Source organism: Uloborus diversus, chromosome 4 (genome assembly GCF_026930045.1).
Source record: "Uloborus diversus isolate 005 chromosome 4, Udiv.v.3.1, whole genome shotgun sequence".
Lineage (NCBI taxonomy): Eukaryota > Metazoa > Arthropoda > Arachnida > Araneae > Uloboridae > Uloborus > Uloborus diversus.
Window position 1 is genome coordinate 89,949,290 of NC_072734.1, and position 27,281 is coordinate 89,976,570.

Here is a 27,281-nt window from a genome sequence, read left to right on the forward strand (position 1 = left end):
GAATTTTTTTGATTAGGAGGGTGAGACGATAATCTATGCGGGGGTAATGAAACAGCAAAAGGTTTGCGATAAACCGTAGTTTCAAAACCGGACTCAGTTCGAGAAACGAGAACATCCAGAAATGGAAGGCAATTATTCTGTTCTTTTTCACAATAGAATTGAATATGAGGATCAATGGAATTTAAAATAGATAAAGCATCATCAATGCTTAGTTGATCGTGATTCATAAGAACAAAACAGTCATCAACATATCGAACATAGAATTGAAACATAAAATCTAGGGCAATTAGCAATAGAAGGAATAACAGAGCGTTTAACATTTAATGAATAGACTGAACAGACTTGACACACTGTTAAAAATTCAGGAAGATTTTCTGGTAATTGTTACTGTAAAATGGCATCGCTAACGCATCGCCGATTTTTACGGTAATTTATACCGGAGAAATAAGCGATCCCAGCGCCAATTGGTTGCTGTGGCCTACCGAGGAAACCGTAAAATTTTACAGTAACATTTGATTCTTACGGTAATAGTTACTGGCAACATGGATGCCAGTAACAATTACCGTAAATTTTCCGGAAAATTTTTAACAATGCAGCAGAAGAAATAGCCTTTAATTTTCACTAGGATCTTTAGTAATCTCTAAGTATGGACCAGAAGAAATCAAATCATTAGTTTTGTCAACATAAAATGATTTGTCAAGAACAACAATTTGACCACCCTTGTCAGCTTTGATAACAACAATATCTGAATTAGAAATTAAATTCTTTACAGTACGACTAACAGTATTAGTAAAGACGGGATTGGAAATTCTAGAATTAAAGTCCACATTAGAAGCAATAAGATGCCTAACGCAATCTTTTTGATTGGATGATAAGGCACTAAATTTAAAAGCTTTCTCAATAGGAGCAATAAGCTTAGCAAAAGAAGGTTTGCTGGCCAGAGCAAAGTTATCATTGCATTTTAGAGCATTAATTTGAGAACTGTTTAAAGGAACACTTGAAATATTAACGACAACATTTTTATATACCACTGGTAAATTTTCCGAAGGAACAACTTTCGAATTTCTACAAAGTTTAGCTAATTTCTTTTTCAAAACAACTTGATGATTCTCCGAAGAACGAAGGGATCTAGACCAAGAAGTTCTATCAACATAATCAAAATCAGAAATAGAATTTGAAATAGAGAAATGCAAATCATAGAGCTCACGTTCAATAAACGAGAGGCGTTTCCTAGTTTCTTGGATTGAAGCTCTAAGTAGAGCCAATTTCGGCTGAAAAATAACTTTATCAATTTTTACAGAACGTGGTAAGTTACATTTCAAAGAAATAAAATTCGCGCCTACATTCTTGAAGAAATTTTAAGTGGTTCAAAAAGCGAAACTTCTTAATACGAAGATTGCAAAACCTATTAACTTGAGACATTCCAAAAACAAAATATCAAAGCACATAAGAACAAATTATTATCAAAAATACAAATCAAATTAAAACAGTAACAAGGCAAAATAAGAAAAATGAAGCAAATTCAAAACTACCAAATACAACAAATACAACCAATAATTCAAGGCAAGAAGAAAGAAAAAAGAAAGTAGAATGCAAACGTACGGCCCGTTTAAGCCAACTAAATAACGAATAAATACCTTTGTGCTGAAGATTCAAAAAATCAATAATCCAGCGTCATAAAGCACCAAAATTGCAGAAAAATTGCAGACACGTGTTTCGGTGTTACAAGGAACACCTTTTTCAATGCAAAGAGGTGTGAGCTTCTGGATGAAAAGTCATCCGAGAAAAGCGACACGGTGGAACAGGAGATAGTATAAATATCAAAAAATCGAAATTAAACAAAACAAAAAAGATAAAATGACAACTGGAGGCAAAATTTATTATATAATTCCATCAGGAAAAAACCGTTAAGTAATAAATTTTCCAAGAAAACCCATAAACAATGCGAAAAGTCCAAAAATGAAACCACCCTGAATAAATTAGTAATAAATTTACCAGCGGGAAAAACTATGTATGGAAGCAATGTATAAAATGGAGAAATGCAGGAAAAAAAAAAGTGAAGGATAAACATATTGAAATTAGTTAATCATAAAAACGAAATAAGAAAGCAAAAAATGAAAACAATAAAAGTAAGAAATGTACCACGTTTACATAAAAATAATAGAAAAACTAAACCAATTTTAACAAAGAAGTCCACACAGAAGAAAAATAGGGAATTGCGGTAAGATCGTTAACTAAATTAGAACGGTTCCTCAGGATGTCGAAAGGTTCCCAAAAATCAAGATCTAACGAATTGGGACATTTTTGGATGATTTGATAAGAGTTACCGCGCGGTTCAGCCACAGTTACAGTTAGTCTCAACAGACTCCCTTGTCAGCTGGGGGTTGCCAGTCCTCCATAAATATATCACTTAGGTTCCAAGCTTGGCCCACTATAGTTGGGGCAAACCTAACCTGGGAATATTGTGAAGGCTACGCAAATCCTAATCACAGCATTACAAAGCTGCCAGTTAGGTTTACCTCAGGTAGACATGGCCTCTTGTTGACTCCGTCGAAATTTAAACTTCCTATAAGCAGGCCTGTCATTTAGGAGAGTCAATTGCCTCACCCCTAGCTTAGAGAAATTAATGGTACATATAAGGGGTTGTAGTTTTTGCAATAAAATTTGCATTGAGTAAACACCCTCTCCCACCCCTCAAGCCCTGGAAACATTCAAAATGACAAGCCTGCTTATACGAAGTGTTAGAAGTTTAGGAATACTAAGAAATTAAGAATTTCTGTAATTATTCATGTCTTGAGCAAACCAATGTGATTTTAGCCAATTGTAATAATTACTGTGAGTAAGACACTACATTTACACAGATTATAGGTAGTTCAAGTATTTGGTAAATATTCACTTCAAATTACTTCAGAGTTAATAGAAGATCAGTTTTCAGTGGCTGATTTATGGGTTTAAGGGGCCCGTTGAAGTATATTTTTGGGGACCCCCTTGTCTGTACTTATCATCATAATTGGCTGGATAGCCTATTGCCTTCTTCAGGAGATACCGCCAGGCTGTCCTCTTCTTTGTCGTTGACTTCAGTTTTTGATTTTAATGAAATCAAAATCAGTGTCCACACAGTCGACCTATCTCGTTTTTGGTCTACCCATTGGTCGCTGTCCAAATGGGACCGCACTAAAGACCGTCAACGCAGCTCTATCATTTTCCATTCTCGAGAGATGACCAGCCCATCTCATTGTTTAGTTTGGTAAATTTCAAAATATTGATATTTCTAAAAAGTTTAAGTCTTTATCTATCATAGAACTAAGTAAAAAAATAAAAAAAATGGCTGCAACTTTGAATCATCTTTATAGCCTTATGGTCCTGGGAGTCCCTTACAATTGCAACATGGTAGATCTGCTACTCCATTTTTAGAATTTTTTTTTTTACTTGTCTTGAAGCTGTCCTAGATATTTTGGTCTAAACTCGGATTTTTTTAATGCAAAACCAAAATACATCATAGCTTCAGAGCAACAGTAACATATCTAATCACAGATATAACACTCAGATATCTTACTGTTGCTTTGAGGGGAGAATATAGGTTTGTTTTTTAAAGAAACACAACCAAGATTTTATTAGTATTTAAAATAAATTGATATGACATTCCGTTATCATTCTTTATTTTCAACTTTAACTTTTTAATCACCAGTAGGATTGCTGGAAAGATAGAAAAAATTCTTAATATTTTTTGACTGTTCCACAATCCAACTAGTTTTTAACTCATAAGTAAAATGCATTTTAATATTTTTCGGAAAATATAAAAGGAATATCGTCTAAAATTTGAATTATGCGTAACTTCAACACACAGAAGAATCAAACTGAAGTATATTTACGAATTAAAATACATTGAATCAATACTGAATTAAAAGAAATGTCAAATATATCCTAAAAAATCCATATATTTTTTACATTATATTAGTCAACAATATAACAACTTTTTAGTAACGCTAACAAAATTCGTGGTTGTTTCACAAAATAAGATTCTATGTGACAAAACATAAGTTTCAAGGATTTTAAATATAATACGAGTTAAAATATGAAAGTCATAACGTATGAAGATGAAGCCAAGCTTTCACGACTGCACACGGAGCATTTGTAAACAAAATTTATAAGTCTCAATACAAAATTTAACTAGCGTAATATCCATACACGACTTGCAACATTTAAAAACTTGATTCATATTGTGTTCAAATAATTGTTTAATTAGACCAAGAATATCGTTCAGAGTGTAAAAAACACAGAACTTTATGACAATCGTGACTATTACAATGAACTTTGTTTTCAAACTCAGGTTGCAAGCAGAGGCGCTTGAGCCATAGACTAATAATAAGAGTAGACCGAGCTTTTTCATTCTTGCTGATGAAGAAAATTGGTTCATAGATGTATCACGTGACTAGTGGAAGGGCTTGGCGAAGACTTTGGCAGCATGGTTGCTAGATGGCAGCATTATCTATAGTTTGACACTCGACATGTATTTTAAGACAATGTGTTTTCATTAAAAAAAAATTTCCAAGTGCAGAGATTGAACAGTTTTTTTTTTTTTAGTTATGCATTATTTTGACACTAGTAATAGTTTTTGGTCACAGTTTTCAGTAACTTTTATTTCATTCAGAACTACTACGTCAGCGTTGGCGTAAACGTAATGGCGTAAACGTTTTGCGTTAACGCAAAAATGTACTAATTGGTATCTTAAATTGAAATTGTAGGTAAAAATCTTACCGTTCGCCGATTCTTTTTGAGCGCTTGAATATTTAATTGTTTAGAGAGTTATTGAAATTGACTAAAGAAAATGCACAATACTTTCTAAACGAAAAATTCACTATATTAACAAAATATTTACAACTTAGAATAACAAATTTACAAATCGGACTCCATAAAAGATCATTCTTCCGTGTTCCATCAATTTTTATTTATTTTATTTCGATCGTCGGCTACGATCAACGCCCGCTGTTGCTGGGATATCCACTAGTCACATGGTTTGGTTTATGAGCAGCAAAAGGGTTGCCATAGCTCGGTCTATTCTTATTATTAGTCTATGGCTTGAGCAGAACATAAGCAGCATTGCGCTCCGCAAAGAGCAGCACTGCGAAATTCTCGCCAACCAAATTCAATTTTGGCTGCTTCCGAATTTCGCCAATGCACTGTAATTGAGAGGATTTCAAAATTCGCTTCCCGGCGCCTAAAATTCCCGGCGCCCAAAATGCTCGGCCCCCAAAGTTCCCGGCGTCCAAAATGCTCAGCGCCCAAACTTCCCGGCGCCCAAAACGCTCGGCGTCCAAAGTTCCCGGCGCCCAACGTTTCTGGTGCCCAAAGTTCCCGGCGCCCAATGTTCCCGGCGCCCAAAATGCTCGGCGTCCAAAATTCCCGGCGCCCAAAACGCTCGGCGCCCAAAGTTCCCTGCGCCCAAAGTGCTCGGCGCCCAATCTTCCCATTTCGAGTCACGGTATATCAAACATACACATACCAAAGGCATCAGTGATATACTTAATATTTCTGGTGAATCGCCAGTAAAAGTCGACATTCTTTAATTTTGGTGTTTTACAGTAACATATACACTGCAAAAAATAATTGTTGTTTTTATAGTAATATACTGCTTTTTCCTACAGTTTAATACTGCTCTGCCAAATAACAGAGAAAAACTGTAAAAATATTTTAGATTGCGCAAAACGATGCGCAAAAGGTGTTTCTTTCATACGGGAACAGAAGCTAATGAATTCAAGATATTGGTAGCCATGTTTTTTGATGATTCGGGTGTGCTGAGGCAGGACTGCTCAACTGTAATCCAAGTTAAAGGTAAGTGCTGGTTATATTATTCATTCCCTTTTCCTCAAAATATAGTTTTCTTTATCATCGAGAATGTATGTAAAATAACAGTTTATTTTGAAATCGCAATTCGTATCCCAATATTCGTTGATGCTGACTTTGCAATTTCTTATAGTTGCTAAGTTGCAGCGATTGCTTTCTAGCAAAAATCTGAGTAGTTGTTGTGATTCTGAATATTTTACTGCACGTGTGATAGTTTTTAAACATTTTCTGAAACTCAAATTTTATTTAAAAATAAATCAATTCCTTTCTTGATCGTATTTAAAGTTATTAGAACATTAAACTTTGTGTACGATTACATTTTGTGTTATATACTATGTCCGTACTAAAAATTTAAATTTTTATGTTCTCTAGTGAACTTTTAGCATATCGCGATTGACTTCTTTCTTCTGTTTTTTTTTTTTTCTTTCTTATGTTCAGTTTTAAATTCTTTAACATTTTGCATTTAACCATTTTATTGAAAAACTTTACGTTATAGCGTCAGTAGCTTTTATATTCTGTACATAATTCGATGAATAAAATGTAAATAAATAAAATAACAACGTGACAGAGAGACATGCAAACAGTATACAATTTACTGATATTTTTTGTTGAAGAATTTGACACTGTGGAAATACAATACTCTGATGTCTGAACGACTCAAAATTCTTTGAAATCTGGAGCCAGCTTTCATACTTATCGGTCAAAAGTAAAATAATATTAATTAAAAAAATCATCAATAAAGAACTAAAAAAAATAAATAAATAAATAAATAAATAAATAAAAACTTAAAAAATAAGCATCTTAAAATACAAACACGAAACCCTTGTGTTTTAAAAGTTTTATATTTGCGTCAGCAGGAAATTAAAGTTTTACTTCAGGAAAATTGCACTAGTACCATTGAAACTTGTGAACGTAAAAATAATTTTAGAAACTATATTTAAAGGCACTCGATTGGAGGTCACGGGAAGTCTCTATGACCTCCCCAAAAATGCCATATTGGGAAAATTTTGTCTGGCTATTCGGCAAATTTGGGGACAGAATTGTAGTGTTGCAATTTTTAAATTTTCGAATGACCAAATTTCATTAGATATTGTACTTATTTGTGCGTACTTAATGTGTGCTGCATTCACCAGTATTTTATTAATCGGCAAATATTTAAGTTCCATTTGGCAAATTGAGATTATACGTCTTCCCAACATATTTAAGTTCAGGCCGTGCCTGGCTATATTTTAAAATTTTCGGCTTTTCATTTCTGATCTGGCAGTGTTCCGTTCTCGTCAAAATTACAACTTTTAAATTTAAAGTAGAATATTTACATTATTATGCATTGTTTGTCATATTTTATTCGCTTTGAAGGACATGCTCATTTAGAAAAGTAGATGGTCGAGAACTACAGTAGAATTTGAAACTCTTATAAGCTTGAAACTCATCAGTTTCCTTACATTTTAACTTTTAGAACACTTTGAGTCTTAAATTTTGGCATCAACATGTTCAGGATGAAGACAAAAAGTATATTATAAATAATGAAAAGTGTGATTCTGTACTTCACTGTCTTTCACTGCTTATCAAAAGTAAAAATATGTCAGATTGTTATCCGTGTAAAATGAAAAAATCGGAGAATTTCGTTTAAACCTGTAACGGAGATTCAAGCCAACGACCGGTAAGATCTTTTGCATTTGAATACGATGGGTTCCTTAGCAGTTGAGTTCTTTAAAGGAGAGGGGGGATTATTTTCACAATAATAGACGATTTTTCAAGAAACTCTCCAGTTTATTTCTTTAAGAAGAAAAGTGAGGTTTAAGAACACTTTGTCAGGTTTCAAAAGATAAGAGAGATTTGTGGCAAAGCTCCGATAACGGAAAGGAATTTCAGAACTCCCGGTTTGAAATTTACCTTAGCGACCAAAGCATAAGAATCGAAAAAACCAACAAATCCTCTAGTTAACAAAGTAGCGTCATAGAACACTATAAGTTAACATTAAATGAATGGAAACTTTTAAATGAATCGAATGTGCCTGAGCAGTTTTGAGCCGAAGCAGCTATGTACTTCCACTGCTTACGAACTAGAGCGGTTTTAAAAGGAAAAACCAAACCCTTTTTTGAGCTTTTTGGGGGAAGAAAGCCATCTATTAAACAAAACCTATTTTGAGCTATTTGGGGCGCAGAAAGCCATCTATCAAACACTCCCGGGGTTTCTTTGGCTGCATTTCGTATATTGGACTTCCAAAACAGAAAATAAACAAATTGGATATGAGAACTCAACAAGGAGTCATGGTAGGATATGCGTTTCATACGAAAGGTTACAGAATTTGGGATCTCAAAAATCGCGAAGTGACAGAAACGCTGAATGTTAAATTCGATGAAAATAAATTCTGGGCGAACCCCCCCCCCCAGGAACGAGAAACAGAGGGACACAGTTTTATTTCACTACTGAGTAAATCTGAAGTAGAAGAAGAATATCCTGAAAATCATAAAATAGCATGTTGAGAATTAAATGGGTTAAAAAAAGTCCAAGGCAAAATAAAGAATGCAGGGATTAAGTATTATTCTATTAACACGACGGTTCTAAAGTCCGAATCGTGAAGCTGAGGTTTATTGTTCTGAAAATAACATTGAATATGACACAAAATATTTTAATTTCACTTGTGATGATAATTCAAGAAAAGTATAGGATTTTTATGAAGATAGGGGGGATAATTCAAGTATGCTAGAAGCTAACATTTCCGAGATTTAAAATTGGCAAAACGGAATGGCTCAAGAAATTCAGGTGATATGAGAAAAAAACGTTCGCGTATTGGTTCCACTGAATGAAAGTTTTAGAAAGAAAAAAGGGTACAGATGGTTTTTTTTTATTTAAAAGCAAATGAGCAGAATGAAATAATGCGCTTCAAGACCAGACTGGTAATTTTAAATACGCACCAGGTGGGGGGGGGGGGTACTTTTCGCAAGTGTTCTATCTAGTAATTTCCTTTCCTTTGATTGAAGCTTTCTTTTGAATTTTTGTGTATAAGCTACATTGAGTCCATTTCCATGTAGATGTTTGCAATGCGTATCTATATGCGGATGTAAAAGAGGAGATTTGTGAGACAACCTGAAAGGTTTGTCCATCCCTGAAATCTAAATTTTGTCTGTAAATTGAATACATCATTGTCATTCTGATACAGATAACGCCTCGAATCACGACGACCGGATTTCAATGGGGGGGGGGGTGGAAGCGGAGTATATTTCAATTAGTGAATTATCTAAGGATGTGGGTTAAAAGAATTTTAAATCAATTGGCTACGAAAAGAGTTCACAATTTTAGATTGTCACAGTACAGAGTACTATTAATCAATCTAGTTGCAATCGATTTTTCTAGTTCTGCAATAGGAAATTGCAGAACTAAGCAGATTGATGTGGGGTACTATTTCCTAAGGAATTTGATTGATAAAAATGAATTTGGAATACAATTTGTTGAAACTAAAAATAATGTAGCTGATTGTTTTACAAAACCTTTCTCTAGGGAAAATTTACATAAAGCTTGAACTGCAATGACATATTTTTCTAGAGTTTTTTTTTCTTTTTCTGAAATGTTTCAATTATTCCATTATGTTTAACTTACAATTTGTGCACACAAACGGAATGCCCTGTAATATATTTCTATTTTTTTATTCATGTCTTAAAGTATTTCATTCTAGCCGCCTGAATTTCCTTCATCTAAATTTATTCACTAATGCAATATTATTTCTATGAGTTTAGTGGTATGCAAATGTAAAAAACTACGTAACTTGTGACCAGAATTGAATGGTGGTCTCATTTTAATCAAGATGGCAGTTCGTGGTTGTGTTCCGCTTGGAATTTCAAAGAAGCCTCTAGTCTGAACGATGTTGCGATGATTCACTTAGTGACATGAATGCCGGTATTGGAAGTTTATAAGTACCTTTTTCATTTATATTTTTATGTTTTAGGATGTAATTTGTAATCACAAATACTTTTGAGTTTTAGAGCGTTCTTAGCCACTAAAGCCTATCCTACGGTCTGTGTGCCATCATATTGGGCCCCTAAAGCTGATTTTTGTGTGCCCGTTGTCAGGTTTTATGTTACAATCAAGAACTATGTATTGGAACAAGATAAACTAAATTTTTTTTTATTTAAATGTGATGGATCATACAATTCATTTACGTCTGGGTTTTTTAAACTTGTAATTCAATATTGGCTTTTATGGGTAGTTGAATATTAACATTTCAAGAATCACCGGAATATAGAAATTTCTGTTGCTAGTGCTAAATTAAACGTAATTTATTTCATTATTTATTTATTTTTTATTTTTATTTTCCAGTAAATTTTAGAGCACTGATTCTTTGTTTTTACATGTTATTAAAATTGAAGGAACCAAATCAGAATATTAAGTACTTTATTATTTATTGTACGTATGTTTGTAAAAATTTAAAGGAACAAAATTTAAAGTCAACTTCATGATGAGAGCAACAATAAAGATTAGAGTTTAAAGCACGATGTATTACAGCGTATGAAACTTTCTTCGTATATTCAGACTTGTGACACTTATCAAACAAAATTATCGATTATTTTTATTATAATGCAAATAAAAAGCATTTATTTTGCAAATGTGAGCATATTTAAATTTACAGTTAAAAGAGGTGCGGTCCTCTGTCAAGCATTTCCAAGAAGGGTAGCATTGTTTACAACAAGGACGGCGGGCCAAATGTGGACTTACAATTTCTTAATGATTAGAACTGGCAGTATCAGATTTAATCTATTTCTTGACATGTTTGTCGATTTATTCTTTTGTTAAAAACTTTCAACTTTTCTGATCGATTTTCACTTTTTACTGAATTGACTTTAACTAAGCCATCTTGATTTTGGGTATATAGAATTGTTTCTTCCGGGTTTCAGGTAAATTCTGAAAAACTTAAAGATAAATTGTCTAAATCCTATCAAAAGAAGTAGCACTTTAAAAAAAAGTCGCTGGTGGATTAAATGGGGACATCGATAGCTGTTCAAAACGGGGGGGGGGGGGGCGTCCACATTTTGAAAGACATAAAATATAAATGAAACATCTTAAATTATGCTTAAATATTACGACAGATATAAGATAGAATGCTCTTACGGTATTATTTTATTTCAACTCAAATGATTTTTTTATGCAATTCCTTAGTACTTAGAAGAAAGCTCCAAAAAATTAAATTTAAACAATATAATAACACAATTGTGGAATAAAATATATGAAAAAAAATATTTTAAAAAATTATAAGTAAAATATTTCATATTAAGTACAGAAATCTAAGTAATTATTTTATATCACACATTGTTTCATATTCAGATTTCTAATAATGGGCAGCTGTCAAAGAAAAAGAATATGAAGCTGGTATCAGTTGAACATAGCTCGAGCTGTTAACAAGTGTTGGAATGGAATAAAGGTTTAAAAAAAAGAAAAAGAAAGAAAAAACATCTACGGTTTTCAGTGCTACTATAGCAACTCGGGGAGGGAGGGGGTGGGGCTAAAAGAGGCTAGATGCAGTATTCATTGTTTTAAATGAATACCTCAATATTTCCCAATTGGTTGTCTTAAACGTCGACCTTGCTCCATTTTCTAAAAAAATAATTCTCTACCGCATCCTAATTATTGCTTTGAAGTAAACATATTGCAATCCAATAATCTGTAGCCTATTATAAGAAGAAACTAGTTTCAAGTTTTATTATCCTTAAGATATATATTCTCCCAATCACCGATCACTTCAGTTATCCGATCGAAAAAAATAAATATTACTCTTAATCAACGGTCTCCTATGTATTACAAAATCCTTCAAAACTACCGAAAGTTAGAAGGATTTTTTTGAATTGTATTTCAGAAACCAGTATAAATGCATTTCTTGACATGGAAGATAAAATGTAAGATTATGTTCTTTCGTTTTTCTTTTTTGAGTTCTTATGTAAAGTATTCAGATTAGGTCTATTATAATTAGATACTAATAAACCACCGTTTCAATTGCGTAGTTTCCAAATTGCTGCACAGCAGCTTTTTTTTTCTCCTTAAAACAACATATTTAGCGCTTAACTGGTTCCTGAAATAAACGATTCAATTACAATTTAGGTATATGTTAAGCGATTTAAAAATAAAAGCAACTTCCCAGGGCAATCTTAATTTCAGATCATTCAGATTCATAATTTTAATCATTTTAGGGCGTATTTTTATACCTACGTAATTTGATTTTTCCATGAATGTTTTTTGGTGTCCACAAGTTTTATGAGATTCTAACAATTTTTATTTTGACAGATGCTTTCATGATATACACTGTTAAAACCAGGAGTTCCACAGGGGTAAAGAATTTCACCCAAGGGTGAAAAAACGGTGCCTCTGGGTGAAACAGAGGCTAGGAAGTGTCGTTAAGGTGCTTTTGGTTCCTCAGTGGGTGAACGACGTCAACAAAAGTGCTAAAAGACCATTCAATAGGAGAGCGACTCCTTGCGCATGCGCTCTGACTTATCGTCCACAAAACTTCAGTTTGAATGGCGAACGAAGGAAGTTGCAACGAAATTTACTTTCACATTGAATGAAGTACAAAACTGAAAATTTCGTGGATTAATCTTCGAAATCTCGCGTAAGTAAAGGCATTTGATAATTTTGTAGCTCTTAGAACTTTTGAACATATTTAAAGTGTTTAAAGTATGTTGACAACTCTTATTAAACATTTAATGTCTTGTTATTTATGTCCTGCAAAACTGTTACCTAAAACTATCTATCAGTACTCTCTTGAACAACAACAACACTAAAAATAAAAACGTTTAAATCAGCTGATCATTGAATTGCTAATTCCGGAATAAAAATGCATCGACGTAAACAGCCTATATACCAATGTCTATTTCTTCTGAATGAAATAACTACGTAGTGGAAACGAACAGAGCAGCAAAGGCAGAGAAAAAAAAAAAAAAAAAAAACTGCGTGAAAAGAAATCTCTCACTCATCGTTTGACTCATGTTTCACATCGTGTTTTGGTTAACGTATTTTTCTCAGGCGTTATTGCATGAAGCTAATGTAGTTATCTGCTCGTTTTTATTTTTAATCTGACGGAAAACTTGACATTGGAAAGAAGGGCTTTTAAATTAGTATTTATCTTGTACGCATAAGGATACTCAAATATCGAATCTTATAATAAGTATTGATAACTTACGCTCGATTAAAATTTTAAACGTTTATGAGACGCTTTTATTTTCCTATGATTCTAATCTAATGTTACCTAATATTTCTGGTTGTTCCGGCAAATGATTGATAGTTCATTTTCGGTACGGATTATAGTAAAAATTGTCAAAAACATATTAATTACTGAGCGATTCAAGTGTGAGTATAAGAAAGTTAGTGCACGAACAGACAAATTAAAGTCATGAACACTTCTAAACTATGTTCGAAAGTTGAAATGTGATCAAATGCCTTCGTATATATAAATCAAAATAAATAAAACACAATTGTATTCAAAAACGCACACAACACGGGGGGGGGGAATCCCTGTAGGAAGCAATAAAGGTGCCATTTTTCTCACCTAGGGTACCATCTTTTCACCTACGGTGCACGTTGGGTGAAGGGAGCCAGTTTTTCACCCTTGCTAGAGGTGCAATTTCGGCTCTCTTTCGGGTGTCGCTGGTAAACAAGCGTTTCACCCCTGAAAGGTGCCAAACGCAACCTGTAGTTTTAACAGTGTAAGGCCTAATGATGGCACCTAAGTCGGCAAAGATGTCACAAAGAAGAATCAAGTTTGTAATATAAAAATGTTGACCTTGAAAAAATTAGCATTCGGTTTTAAATGAATTTCTGCAATTTCACTGTAAAAACTACTAATCGATATTTATAGGTGATGTATACGAAATAAAATAATTTGGCAATTTTTAATGGTGTGAATGTTTCATTTTTTCTCATGAAAACAGTATAACATAATATAAAGTTATATAATTTTTGGAGTAGTAAAACCAATTTTTAACTTTAATACTAGTACTCATAAACCTGCAGATTTTATTATACCGAGTAAAAAATTGTTTCTGTTTAGTAGCTCTGGAATTTTAAACCGTCACATATTTATAGTTTTCATCTATGTAAACTTTAAAAGGTTAATAGGATAAAGTATTATCTAATCTATAATAATCAGTTTAGAATAAAAACCATTCTGTGCAGTCTAAATGCTGTATACTGCACATATGGTGTGAAATAAAATTAGTTTGTTACTAATATTTCTCAAATAAAGTAGATCCAAATGCAACTTATAACATTAAAAAAAGAAGAAAACCATGAAAATATTTTGTTTTACCATAAAAGAAAAATAAATGCACATAATTGCATGCATAAAGTTAAAATAAACTTAAAGGTTTAATGGATTGCATATTGCAAAACATTTCCCACGTTATGATGCACATTTTAGCATTACAATAATGAAAAAAGTACTTTTAGTGAAGATACGATGTAGTATTTTCAGTTATATATAAAAAACTTTCTCATTTTTACTACCTTCATGGATCAAAAAGTTTTGTATTATGAAAAAGCTATAACTGTTCTTAAAATAAAGTTTCAGACCATAGTTTGCAATTTCCTTCTATTTGTAAATTTTTAAGTCTGCAATAGAGCTAAAAGTTTTTTGTAGAAGTGAAAATGCACCACTTTTTCTTCTTTAACAGGTGTTTATTTTGTAGGTTATATTGAGATGGGGCATTGAATTATTTTGTGTACAAGGAAATTAATATCAATAAAACATATATTTAGCAGCAGTTAAACTATTTTTATGTAAAAATGTTTTATATTTCTTTATTTGTCGCTTTTCATAGCCTAAAACATTATTTTTGTTGTTGAAAAACTTTAGAAAAGGAACAGATTTCTTATGTAGGCTGATTTCTACAACGTACATACAGAATCAAATGCTTTACTTTTCTATATTGTTCTTCAGCTGTAAAAGCAGTGATTTCGACTATGAAAAGAGACAACGATAGGGTTAAAAACCCTTTTGCATAAAAATTGATAACTTTATTTTATGGTTTACTGCTGTTAATTTTACTGTACAAATCATTTATAAAACCGTATACTACTGCTGCTTTTATGGCGCAATTCAGTTGATTCCGCAGCATAATACTGCTAACTTTACAGTTTGATACTGTTAATTTTGCAGGGCAATTCCGTTACAAAACAGTATATTACTGTTAATTTTATATATTATCTCTGTTAAATTTACAGGTCAAGTCATTCCTAAAGCAGTATATTACTGCTAATTTTACAGTTTGATACTGTAAGTTTTACAGGGCAGTTCTATTAAAAAGCAGTATATTACTGCTAATTTTACAGTTTGATACTGTAAGTTTTACAGGGCAGTTCTATTGAAAAGCAGTATATTACTGCTAATTTTACAGTTAATCATTGTTAATTTCACAGGGCAACTCCATTAAAAGACAGTATATTACTGCTAATTTTACAGTTTATCGCTGCAAATTTCACAGTAAAAGTCTGTTATAAAACAGTATATTACTGCAAATTTTACAGTTTAGAATTGTAATTTTTGCAGTTTTTTCTTTGGAATGTGAGCTGCCAGTATTTTACTGTAAAAACAACAGCTTTTTTTTGCAGTGTATGTACTGCATACACATGATTTTAAAAAAGTAATTGGCAGAAACATTTGGCTGTAAATAAATGAAAAAAATAAGTAAAGATCCAAATCCCGTTGTTTTTTTTTTCCAGTGAGGAAAAAAATAATGACAGTACTTCACAAAGGTGCATATACAAAACGTAGTCAGACAAAGGGGCAAATTTCGAATTCAGTCGTTTAATACTGGTTTGGGAGGGGGTGATAGTGCTAAGCGAGCGGTGCCAGATGTTTAATTTTTCTGTTATTTTTATATTTCTGTGGCAAATGTTGAAACTGATGCCCTCACTAGTGCTGGGCATTATCGAGACCTTTTGGTAATTAAGATGTTTCCAAATCGAGTTTTGTGAGAGATTGATAATCCAGATCTTTTGAAATCGAGAACTCCAGATGAGTCAATCAAAAACCAAGAATTCGTGACAATAAGGGTTCTAGAGTGATTCGATTATGTCCATCACTAGTCCTTACCCACCTACCTTCAAGGTTTTATATCAAAAATATTGAACAAATTTGAAGAAAATAATTATGGTGAATTTTGCCACCATTCAGAAGTTGCCGCCTATAGCAAGGGCTTGCTCCCATATATGTAGTACAGTCCAACTCACTAAAAACAAGCGCAAAGAGACTGCAGCATTTGCTTGTTATATATAACAGAGTGCTCGTAAAAAAAAAAGGTTTGTGGAAAAAATCATGAAAATTTATACATACTGCGTTATTTTTATATTTCAATATAACACCAAAGTTAGCTATTTGCTTTGAACTGTCTTATTTCTCTCTTTCTTGTTATGTTTTCAAGGATTTCGTGGTATGAAAAACATCGCCAATGACATCTGCTGCTTAAAATAGTTCGAATTTTTTCTTCACTTTAGAAACTATTGAATACTGTAAGCCCCACTTAATCGGGTAACGGATAAACGAATAACCCGTTTATACGAATAAAACCTCCTGGAACCGAATATTTCCCCATAGATGCAATGCTAAAGATCCCCGTTTAATTGAATAATTTCCCCGGATAATCGAAAAATATTCATCAGCTTTCACAAACAATTTTGATGAGAAACATTTTTAATTCATTAGAAAAAAATTAAGTAGGAACACTTACTGGTTGCGTTCGACGAACCTCACCGGTCGACCAGTGAGTAACCGTTTACTAATCGCAGTGTTCTATCATCTTTCGGTTACCATTTTATCCTGTTGATTGGTTGATTAAAGCACGTGATTGGTTAACTGGTTGAGCTGGTCACAAGCAAGCATTGAGTTAAACCATAAAGTAATATTTATTGCCAACTGTCTTTGACATTAAAAAAATAGCGCAGTCGATAACCTGATTAAATAACACAAATAAATACTGTACACAGTTTAGCCAATGATAAATTTACAAATATTTAATGTAAGATACAGTAGACGAGGAGGGGGAAAAAAGTGTCAGAAAGTGTTCCCAAAAGATCTTGAGCGAGCAATCACCTATTACGGAATTTTTCAAAAAACAATGTTGTTCTGAATGAAAAAAAAAGTGCCAAAAATAAAGATTTCATAACTGAAGTTGTAAGCTACTTTTTATAATTTTCATACGTACTTGTAATATACTTGTTTATATAAGAAATTATTTTGTTGTTTATTTAGCTCATTTCTAAAACTTAAGAAACAACACTAATTATTTCCCTTAAAAACTTGTTTTTTTTTATTATTATGTTTTAAGACAAGTTGTAGATTTAAAAAGGTAAATAAAATTTCCCCGCTTAATCAAATAATATTTCTTGGAACTGACGATGTTCGATTAAGCCGGTCTGACAGTATGTTTAAGGCTTAAGGCTTAGAGCTACAATATCCTCGGAAGTATATCTCCAAAATGATTTAACATTCGCTTCAACAAATATAATTTCTAAATCCTCCTAAACTCCATGATTTTTTTTAAAAAAGGCTGTGTCATCACTTTTTCTCAGGATTTATATCTGTTTTTTTTTTTTTTTTAAATTCAAAATGTTAATGAAATTTTTTGAGAAATAGAATACTGTTTTCTGCAGTGGAAATTGACAGAAATTTTATGAATGACAAAAGTATTGCTCTCTTGAAGCGGGGTTTGCTCGATAAGGCGAGTTACGTTCTTATAGGCTTAACATTGTACCAGCCAAAGCTTTTTGATTCCCTCGCTAAATCAAAGTTCTCGCTAAAACAGGGCTCGTTATAAGCAAATTCGACTGTATTAACCAGATACACTACAAGAAACGGTTCCGTAGGCAATTGAGACCTTTTAGTAAATAGACAAGTGCTCGAACAAGACATGCACAAACAACGTCTGCCGTATCCTCTGATAGGATGGAAACAGCATTGTATCCTCGTTGGCTATGTTTTTGCTCATTTACTTCAAAATTCGCACAGTCGGTGGCTGCAGCTGAGTTTTGCATCTAGTTATATTGCAACATGCTTTATCGCCCTGGATCCAGCACTTGATGTACGAGAGAATAACCTGCAATGCTACCAGACAGTCCGGTTATCACATCCAAAGATTGCAGTTTTGTTCTTATTAGAACTCATCAGTCTAGAATAGTGTGAACAACTGAGCTGGAGGCAGATGTCAACTCATTGGAGCTGAGAGCGCCAACAAACTGGTAGACAAAGTAAATTTATCTCACCAGTGAGTGTCCGCAGCATGGTGCGGTTCGACTTGTGGCGGATTATGCAGCATGTAGCTCTGTAATACTACATGAAGTACATGGCTGGTTTTAAGGCTAATGTATGCCTTTACATGCAGCAGTGATGGAAAAATTGTATTACAGCAATGCATTTGAATTTTTAAATCTCAGACTTGTTTACGCAGGGCCAACGAGAGACCATGTCAGCCTAGTCGAAAACTAGGGGTCACAGCTCAGAGTTTTATGAGCAGAGTGGGGGCTGGGGACCAAACTAACAACAGGTTCGCCTTGGCTCTCAGGTGCCCTGCCTTTACCCCAAAAGCAAACCAATTCCCACTACTACTCCGTATCCCTGACACAGCTACAATCTAGAGGGAAAAGGATTCCAAATTCTAGAATTTCAAAGCTTCCAACTTGTATCTCCTAACCTAAAATTGGCCTGACACTGAAAACCCCGGTTATAAGTAAACCTTCACCTTCACATAAAAAAATTCTCGTTATGCTACAATGCCCAAAAACATCTCTTGTGTGTCCATTTCCAGGGCTAGGCGGGAGTGAAGACATGACAGCGAGCCCTAAACTGAGCTTTAGCTGCATTAAAATGTATTCTTTTTACTTTTATTCAGTACTAGTGGTACCCACACGACTTTGCCCATAGTAGAAAATTAAAAGGTCTTTTGGTTCGCCTGTATATTTAAATAATGTATGGTGGATTTCTCGCCAATTCGCTTGCCCATGTTACAGTTCCGCATTATGATGATTTCGTAATTTACTATTCCACATTGTGATAATTTGTTTTTAGAAATTTTCTGAAAATTGGAATAGAAAAAGAACAAAATCGAATTTTTGAAAAATCGCTTCGAGGTGCACACCCCCATGCTACAAACTTTGCTAAATTTAAAATCGGCCAAACGGTCTAGGTGCTATGCGAGTCACAGAGATCCAGATAGAGAGACTTTCAGCTTTATTATTCGTAAAAATTTAATTTAAAATGCTAACACATTTCTGTCTTTTTTAATAAAAGGAAAGATAACATGGTCTCTCATCGGAAGGCCCTGCCCCCGCTTTCCTACCCCTCTGTGCGGCCTTGGTCAGGCCCGGATCTACATACTCGCAGACCCTGCAGTGTGTGTGGGGAGCGGGGCATGCCACTGAAAGTGCCTCCCGGCCTTTAGTGACATAGCAATTTAGTAGGCAGTTAGCGGCTGTGCTGATTTTTGGCAGGGGCCTCAAAATTGATAGATTCGGGCCTGGCTCTGGTCATACTATGTTCTTTCATTGTTCGTATTACAGTATATGTAGGTGTAATTAGTTTTTATAATTTTGTATTTGAATAAAATTTCTTTTTTGAAGCTACACTTATTTCAGGGTAACAAGAAATTAGTTTACATTTTACTGATGAAAAAGCAACCGACTTCCCTTAATAACAAGGAAGACATACTGCAATCACACCTGTTTTAAACGAAATCAAAGAGACCTATTATGATCTAGATGAACTAAAATAAGTAAAATGCTGTAAAAATGTGTTTAGTTGAAGTAAAAAGAACTTATGTCTGCACAATGTGTATCACCATTTCAAAACTGGATGTATCTTATCAATGTGATTATTTGTAACTATTCTAGAAATTGGTTCCAACTTTTGAATTTAAACTTGCACATAACCCAAACTATTAAGAAAAACTCTCATTTTGCTTCATACGAAAACATATTTTTACTTACTACTTGTGCAAATGTATTCAACGTAGGGAAACAAACATGTTCAAATCAAACAGATATTACAATAAGCAGTTTAAATTCAAAATTCTCTAAGTATTATTCAATTATAGTTGTGAGAAAATTATTTGAAAATCTTTGATCTTCATCAGATTCATTCTCGTCGGATGATTATCAAATCGTAATTTTCCTTTAAACATCATGCGTTTTATTCAAAACAAATACAATATGCTTGTGGAACATATAAAGCATTTCTTAAACGGCAACATTTTTTATCCAGTGTGCTTTCTTTTCCAACTGTAGAGCTGAAAGTTGAAAAAAAAAAAAAAAAGCACGGAATATATCCATTACGCGAGCGAGCATGAATTCAACATCAAAACAAATATTGCATCACGATTTTAACCATCTCAAACCGAGGGAGCTCAAACCTATTTCTCTCATTGGTTGACATCAGTTAATCGCTCCAAGTACATGCGATTATCATCGATCAGTAGCTCCTACCCCGACTTCTCACTTGCGATTGTCCAAATTGTTTCACTTGAATTCGACTGCCAACAGCGATTGCAAATCTCGTCGTTTGCGATTGTCTTGTTTTTTTTGCGATTGTGTAGTGTTTCACTTGAATTCGGCCGTTAGTTCGCTTTCGAGCGGGAGTGGGAAGAGTGACTGAAACGGGTTCTGATGGATGAAAACCCGCGAATTCGAAAATGCATACTGTCAAAAAATGAAACACTCGATTTTGATTCAAACATTAAAAAAAGACAAAATGGCCCTGTGTTAGCAGAATCAAAAGCAGATTTTTTCTTAAATCTTATTCTCTTAAATAAGATTAATTTCAAATTAATCAAAAGATTCCGAGACAACGAAAATTATATTATAGTTTTAATTGATTCAAAATGAATAAAGGAATCAAAACTGATTAAGAAAATGAATGAATAAATAAATAAATAAATAAGCAACAAATTCACCAAATATCCTAAATAAACAAACAAACCACTGACGTAGACCGGAAGTAGCGAGTCTTATTTCCGGTTAAGCGCCCATCTCCATTGCTAGAGATAGGTGTTCATAGCGAAAGCGATTTTGTTGTGCTTCTTTAAAAAGCAGAATAATGTCTTCTGTGTATTTCAATGCATTAAATAAGAAAGACAAACTTAGTTATTGTTAAAAATTATCTTTCAATGGCTGTGACCTTACCGATCCTTTAGTAGATGGATGGGGAATCTATTGCTAACGATTGATGTTTACAGTGTTCAGGCAATTTTGTTTTCTTTCAGTTCTAGGTAGAATCATGTCTTTTGCGTATTTTAATGCAGGAAATGAGTATAATAGGCTTTGCTATTCTCAAAAAATGTCGATCAACGGATCTGATTTTCCTGATCCTTTAAATACAGAAATAAGAAAAAGAAAAAAAAGAGTTTTCGTTTGTCGATCATTACCGCGATTTCAATGATAAGCATTTATGAATACCTCCTAAACAGAAATAAAGTTGATACAAAGTCTGCTTTCAAGAATCACAAATCTACTGGATTGCAAGTCCGTTGTGAATTATAATTCCTATTCTTAAGTTGAAGCTATTTTTTCAAAGATGGAAGCTTTTCTGCACTGTGTTCACACAGAATGGCTATGACAGGGAGTTTTGGTGTCATATTCAATCAATTCTCCTGTTGTAGCTTTTCAGTTCACACACTTATTACAGTTGCTACCTAATTTTCAGGTTTGATATTTAGTATATTTTATTACATATTTGTTCATTACTTTTTTTTTTGTTTAATCAACTTGCTTCTGTAGCAAGATTGATAGGCATAAAAAAAAATCGAAAGATAACAAAATTTAAATTTAATCTCCGAGTGCTTTCTCCTGCGTTAAAATTGCTTTGAATGTAATACCAATAGCTGTACTATGATACTATACTATAACTTTAATTAATGTGTTTGTTTACCGATTGTCGAATATCTAAATTTGTTTACAATTAGAGCGCCTGATAACTCGTCAATAACTCGAAGTCCCAAGAGACGGGCTAGATAGTTCGAGCTATGGGAAGTTTTTTTCTCATGATGTAATGAATAGTGGTTCTTTATTTTAATCACACAAATCAAACAGTTTGAAACCCGTCAAAACACTGGAAACTTTCAGCTTTGCAGGAAGCAAATAAAAAATTGTTCAGGTTGAGTTTTTCTAATAATCAATTTAATATAGATCAATATAGATCTTCACACATTACAGTAAAAATACAAAGCTGATGAAATTAAGGTGAATGTTTCCAGCTCATAAATACCTCGCACAAAGTGTTTATACTACATAATATTCATTAAGATTCAATCCTTTCGCTTTAAAGCATTGGCTTTGATTCGACGATCAGGACCTTTAGAAATTTGAACATCTTTATTTCTGACATCTTATTTGCTGCTGTCCTAATGCTGTACCCGAAAGCAGAACAACATCCCCTCTTTTTACGAAAATTTTGCGCCTTTGAAATTCATGATTAATTTAAAAAATTCAATCAAATTACAGATACGTAAACAGAGCAATTCGTCGTAAGAAGCAATACAAATAAGACTTCCGCCGGAAGTTTTGAGTGACCCCGTGCAGCCCTGCCACCTAGTGTTCAAAAGAGTAAGCGTGGCTTGGAATTTGGTGAATAACGAACATAAAAAATTGCTTGTTTTTGCTAAATTAAATTAAGCTTTATAAAGATTTTTGAACATAGAAATATTTCTTGTATTGATATCAAAAGCATTACTTATTTTTTTCTATAAAAGGAAAAAAATACAATTTTCTGAATTAAATGGAACAAAGTTTAGCATTAGCTTAAAAATTCCGAAAGGAAATATATGCCTGGGATGCCCACCGAAAGGGGGGAGGGGGTGTAAAGTGCTGTTAAGGGTGTGGCACCCATGTATATGCAAAGGAAAGTTTGAAAGAGTAATACTAGAAATATGTAGAAGCTTAAAACAAGGTATCCTATCCAGGCCCAGATCTATACATTTTGGGCCTCCCTGCAACAAAATCTGTATAGCCCCTCCCCAGAGGCCATCAGTGTATATTTGAAACGTTAAATAAGTCTTAGTGCTAGGTTTTTTTCAATTTTTTCCTTCAATTTCATAGGCCATTGGACCGCTTAAGGCGTGGGGCACCCCACACTGCGGTGATCCTATCTCGCTCCCCACCCTCCACTCCAAAAATAGAGATTGAGAACCTCTGAATATTTCAATGGTTTAGAGGGCACACATAGTTAATAGGTTAATTTGTATGAAGGTGAAAACTGAAATTATATTAATCAGAGGTCAACTTTATTTGAAACTAGATGCAGATAGAAATATTCAGAAATAAATTGGGAAGTTAAGGGGAGGGGGCGTGTATTTTGACACATTATATTTTTTCAACAATCGTATATGCATAAGAAACAGATGTCTCCATTGTTTTATATTTATTTCTTGAAAGTACACTATCTATTATTTAAAATTTTCAACCACATTTTTATACCAAAACAATACTAGAATGAAAGGTAGTTAGGTAGTAGACATTTTTTTAATGAAACGAAATTAAAACAATTCAGGCACCAAAAAAGGACTTGTACTTATTTTGAATTTTTATGAGAAAACAAAAACTAAAAGTTAAAAACAACTTAGCATGAGGAAAACTCATTTATTTCATGCTAAGTTTTCAGATCAATAGAATATTATTGTTGTAATCTTGTTGTTGTTGTAAACAACATACATCTCTCTTGTTCAATTTATTTTTTGGTGTTATTGTATCTATGAATTTTAATTAAAACACAAAATTTGCAGCATTTTCATTCGAAAAAGAAAACATTAGTTTAATTAAAAACTTCAGTCACTGATGGGCTAATCTTCAAAACGTACAACTTTGCTGTCACATGCCTTTTACAGTTAAAACTAAGGAATAATTTATTATTTTTTCATTGCAGCAAAAATATAGCCATTTAATTCTTCCGACAGGTTTTTTTTGTAATATAATTTCTATTTTATTTATTTATTTATTCATTTTTTTTTTGGCTCGCAGCATGTGAATTCTCACCTCCATGTATTAGAATTTAATTGATTCAAAATAAATGAAGAGATAAAAAAAGGTAAGAAAATGAAAATAAATAAATGAACGACAGATAATGCACATTAGAAATTGCTTGTTCTTGTTTCGGAAAGGCAAGCGTTATCAAGAGTTTTAAATCTAAAAACATTTCCTGTAACCATCTAAAAAGCAATATTACTAATCAAAATGGTTTACTATTAAAAAAATTTTATGTTTAAGTTTACCCTGTACAATTTTCTGATTTAAATGTGATTAAGATAAACATTAAGTTAAAAATTTGAAATACAAATATGCAAAGGAAAATTTGAAAGGTTAATACTAGAAATAAGTAGATGGTTAAAATGAGGTAACCCTCCCCCCCCCGCAAAAAAAAAGAAAGAAAAGATACCAAGAACCTCTAAATATTTTATTGGTTCAGTAGGCACTCCTGGTTAAAATATTAATTTGAATAAAATTGAAAATTATTACTTTAATTTGATGTAGATAGAAATATTCAGAAATAAATTGGGGAGTTGAGGGTGTGTAATTTGAAATATTACTTATTTTCAACTCATATGAATAAGAAACAAATGTATCTATTGTTATTTATTTATTTATTTCTCTGCATCACACATCTATTACTTAAATTTTGAACAACATTTTCACATCAAAACAATATTATAAAGAAAAGAAAGTAGACACTTTCTTAATGAAACAAAGAAAACTAGTATGTTGTGGCTATCACAAAACTTTCTTCTATATTTTTCTTTTTTTTTTCTGATCCCTCCCCATGCTTGATGAGGAAGCAATATTCCCAACAAAAACAAAATTTCACATGAAAAAACTTGACGACCATTCCAATGTCTGAATTATTGCAAAAGCAAAGCAAAAAGCGAAAAATGAAAGTTATTTTAAAAGCCTTGCTTAAATTAATTACAAATATTTTATTTATTAACAAACATAAGATGGCAACAGTTAAAAATTTTAAATCATTGAAATAATATTTCCACGTTCGGATAAATATGCAACGGTCTACCACTGACGTCACAGCTACGTTGCCTTCTGATGTCATCGGAATGGATGGAGCTACGTTTTCTTCAGCCTGTCTGAAATAAGCGGATTTACGTTGTTTTATTCTCGCTATTTTTTTTTATTTTTTTTTACTCATTCTTTTCCTTCTTTTTCTTATACTTTTGTAATTTTAATGATACGACAATGATGTGACACCTATTATTTCCACAGGAAATAAGAGATGTGCACATGCGTGCCGGCAAGGAGGGGGGGGGGGGGGCAAGGAAGATTTCTTATACCTCACGGATTTTGAAAAAAAAAAATTTTTCAAGAGAATTTTTTTTCATATTAACTTTTTTACTAGTTATGTATTTATAAGAAATTTAAAGATAAATCACTAGGTTTTCTTTTATATTTAAGTGTTTATATTATTTTTAGGGACATTCTTCATCCTTGACTTATAAAAACTAAATTGGATAAGTTAAATATATTAAAAAATTACAAAATATCTTAAAGAACTGCAAAATACATCACGATTAGTATTATTCCATCGCTTGTGTTTACCTGAATCGGCAAGAAAGTGCCCCCCCCCCCCCCCCGTCAACTTTAAAAAATAAAATTGCAATAATTTCAAAACAAAAACTTAATAATTTTAAAATATTTTTAAGCATGTTTTCAATGATTGTTAATTCTAAATAATAAAGAAAGTAAAAATAACTGCATTTTAAGCAAAGGACAGATATAAAACTGCAGAAATACTGTGATCAGAAAAATGTAACTTTTGAACTGAGTAATTAAATAGAAATACGTCTTAGAAGTCGCTTTAAGATAAATTAAATGCATAAATAATTATTCACATAATTTTTTAAAAATTGGTAAATCAATGAATAAATAAAAATGAATTTTAATTTTGACTATGTCTTTCGCAATCATGAGTTTGTGTGTGTGTGTGTGTGTGTGTATGTAGGCGTGTGCGTGTAAGTCTATCTGCAGGCATGTAGTTGTGTGCAGGCGTGTATATGTAGATGTGTGAGTGTGTATGCAGGCATGTGTGTGTGTTTGCAAGCGTGTGTGTGTGTGTGTGAGTGTGCAGTGGTGTGTGTGTGCAGACATGTGTGTGTCTGCAGGTGTGTGTGTGCGTGTAAGCATGTGCATATGATATGGATGCAACCTGGAGACGGTGCCCGCTGGAGTAGCAGTATGGGGAGTGGGTGGCCAAGGTGGAGTCCCTCCAAACATCCACGGGTGGCGGCAAAAATAAAATCAAAGGACGGACGGACGCCCAAAACGGTCAAGTGAGAACAATAAGCAAATCGCAATTGCTGAATTGAAAAAAAATATATAAAATAAAAAAGTTTACATAAATATGTTTTTGAGCAATCGCTGTTGTTCATTGTTTTTACTTGACAATAGTTGATTTCCTTTGATTTCATTTTTCTATGCTTATGATGCAAACTTCTCTGGTGCACGGGCCTGCATGAGCGTGTCCACCTCCTTCGTTGGTGGCGCCCATGTCCTCTGGTCCTCGGACCTCCGCTAGCATGTTCCTTCCCTCGGATGGTAGCGTCCATGCACCTCGAAAGCGAATTATTTATTAATGACCTTTTCGACTTATCACTCATCCTTTTTAAGCGAAAACAGTATCCAGCACGCAACATCCAACACATAACATCCAGTATCCAACCCCAGGCATTCATTTGAATTATGACGTCAAGAATTCAAATTACAGCGTTGCGGCAAAATCCATTAGTAGGAAAAAGAACCCCATTGAGTAGGGTCCCCAGGTAAATGATACAGCGACCTTTGCATGTTCTTAACAGGTGGCCGTATTCGCCTGATCGGTAGGGCGTTGGATTCGCAACTGCAGGGTCGCGGGTTCGATGCAGCTAATCGGAGATCCTCCGTGTACGCTAATGGTGACAGGTTCACGTCACGATTAATCAGTCGTGATCACGAAGACCTCCAAGTTTCCATTCCAAATCGATATCTCCGAGGGTGCTGGATCAGGGATTGCCCGGTTCCTGGTCTGGATCAAGAAACTTAACTGTTTTCAGGGTCCCATCTGACTAATGAAACCATGTGTAAGCGGTAGGTGCGGGGATATGGGCGCCCATGTGCATAATTTTAAGGGAGGGGGGGGGGGCTCAGATATTTTCTTCATGGTTTAGCAGGATATTTTCCCCATAGAAACCAATTTCAGTGCAGATTAGACTTATTGGAATGTGACATTTTTAATAAATTATTCATTGATGGCTAGAGAAAAAATGTTTTTACATTTTTGCAAAGAAAAAAGTACTAAAAGCAAGGAGGTTTCAATATCTAAGGGAGGGAGCGCTTAGCATCCACTTGCCCCCCCCCCCCTATATGGACGCCCTTGACGGGGGACCCTGGAGTGTAGGCTAGTGTTATTTAACATGCTGATTACGAAGGTATTGCTA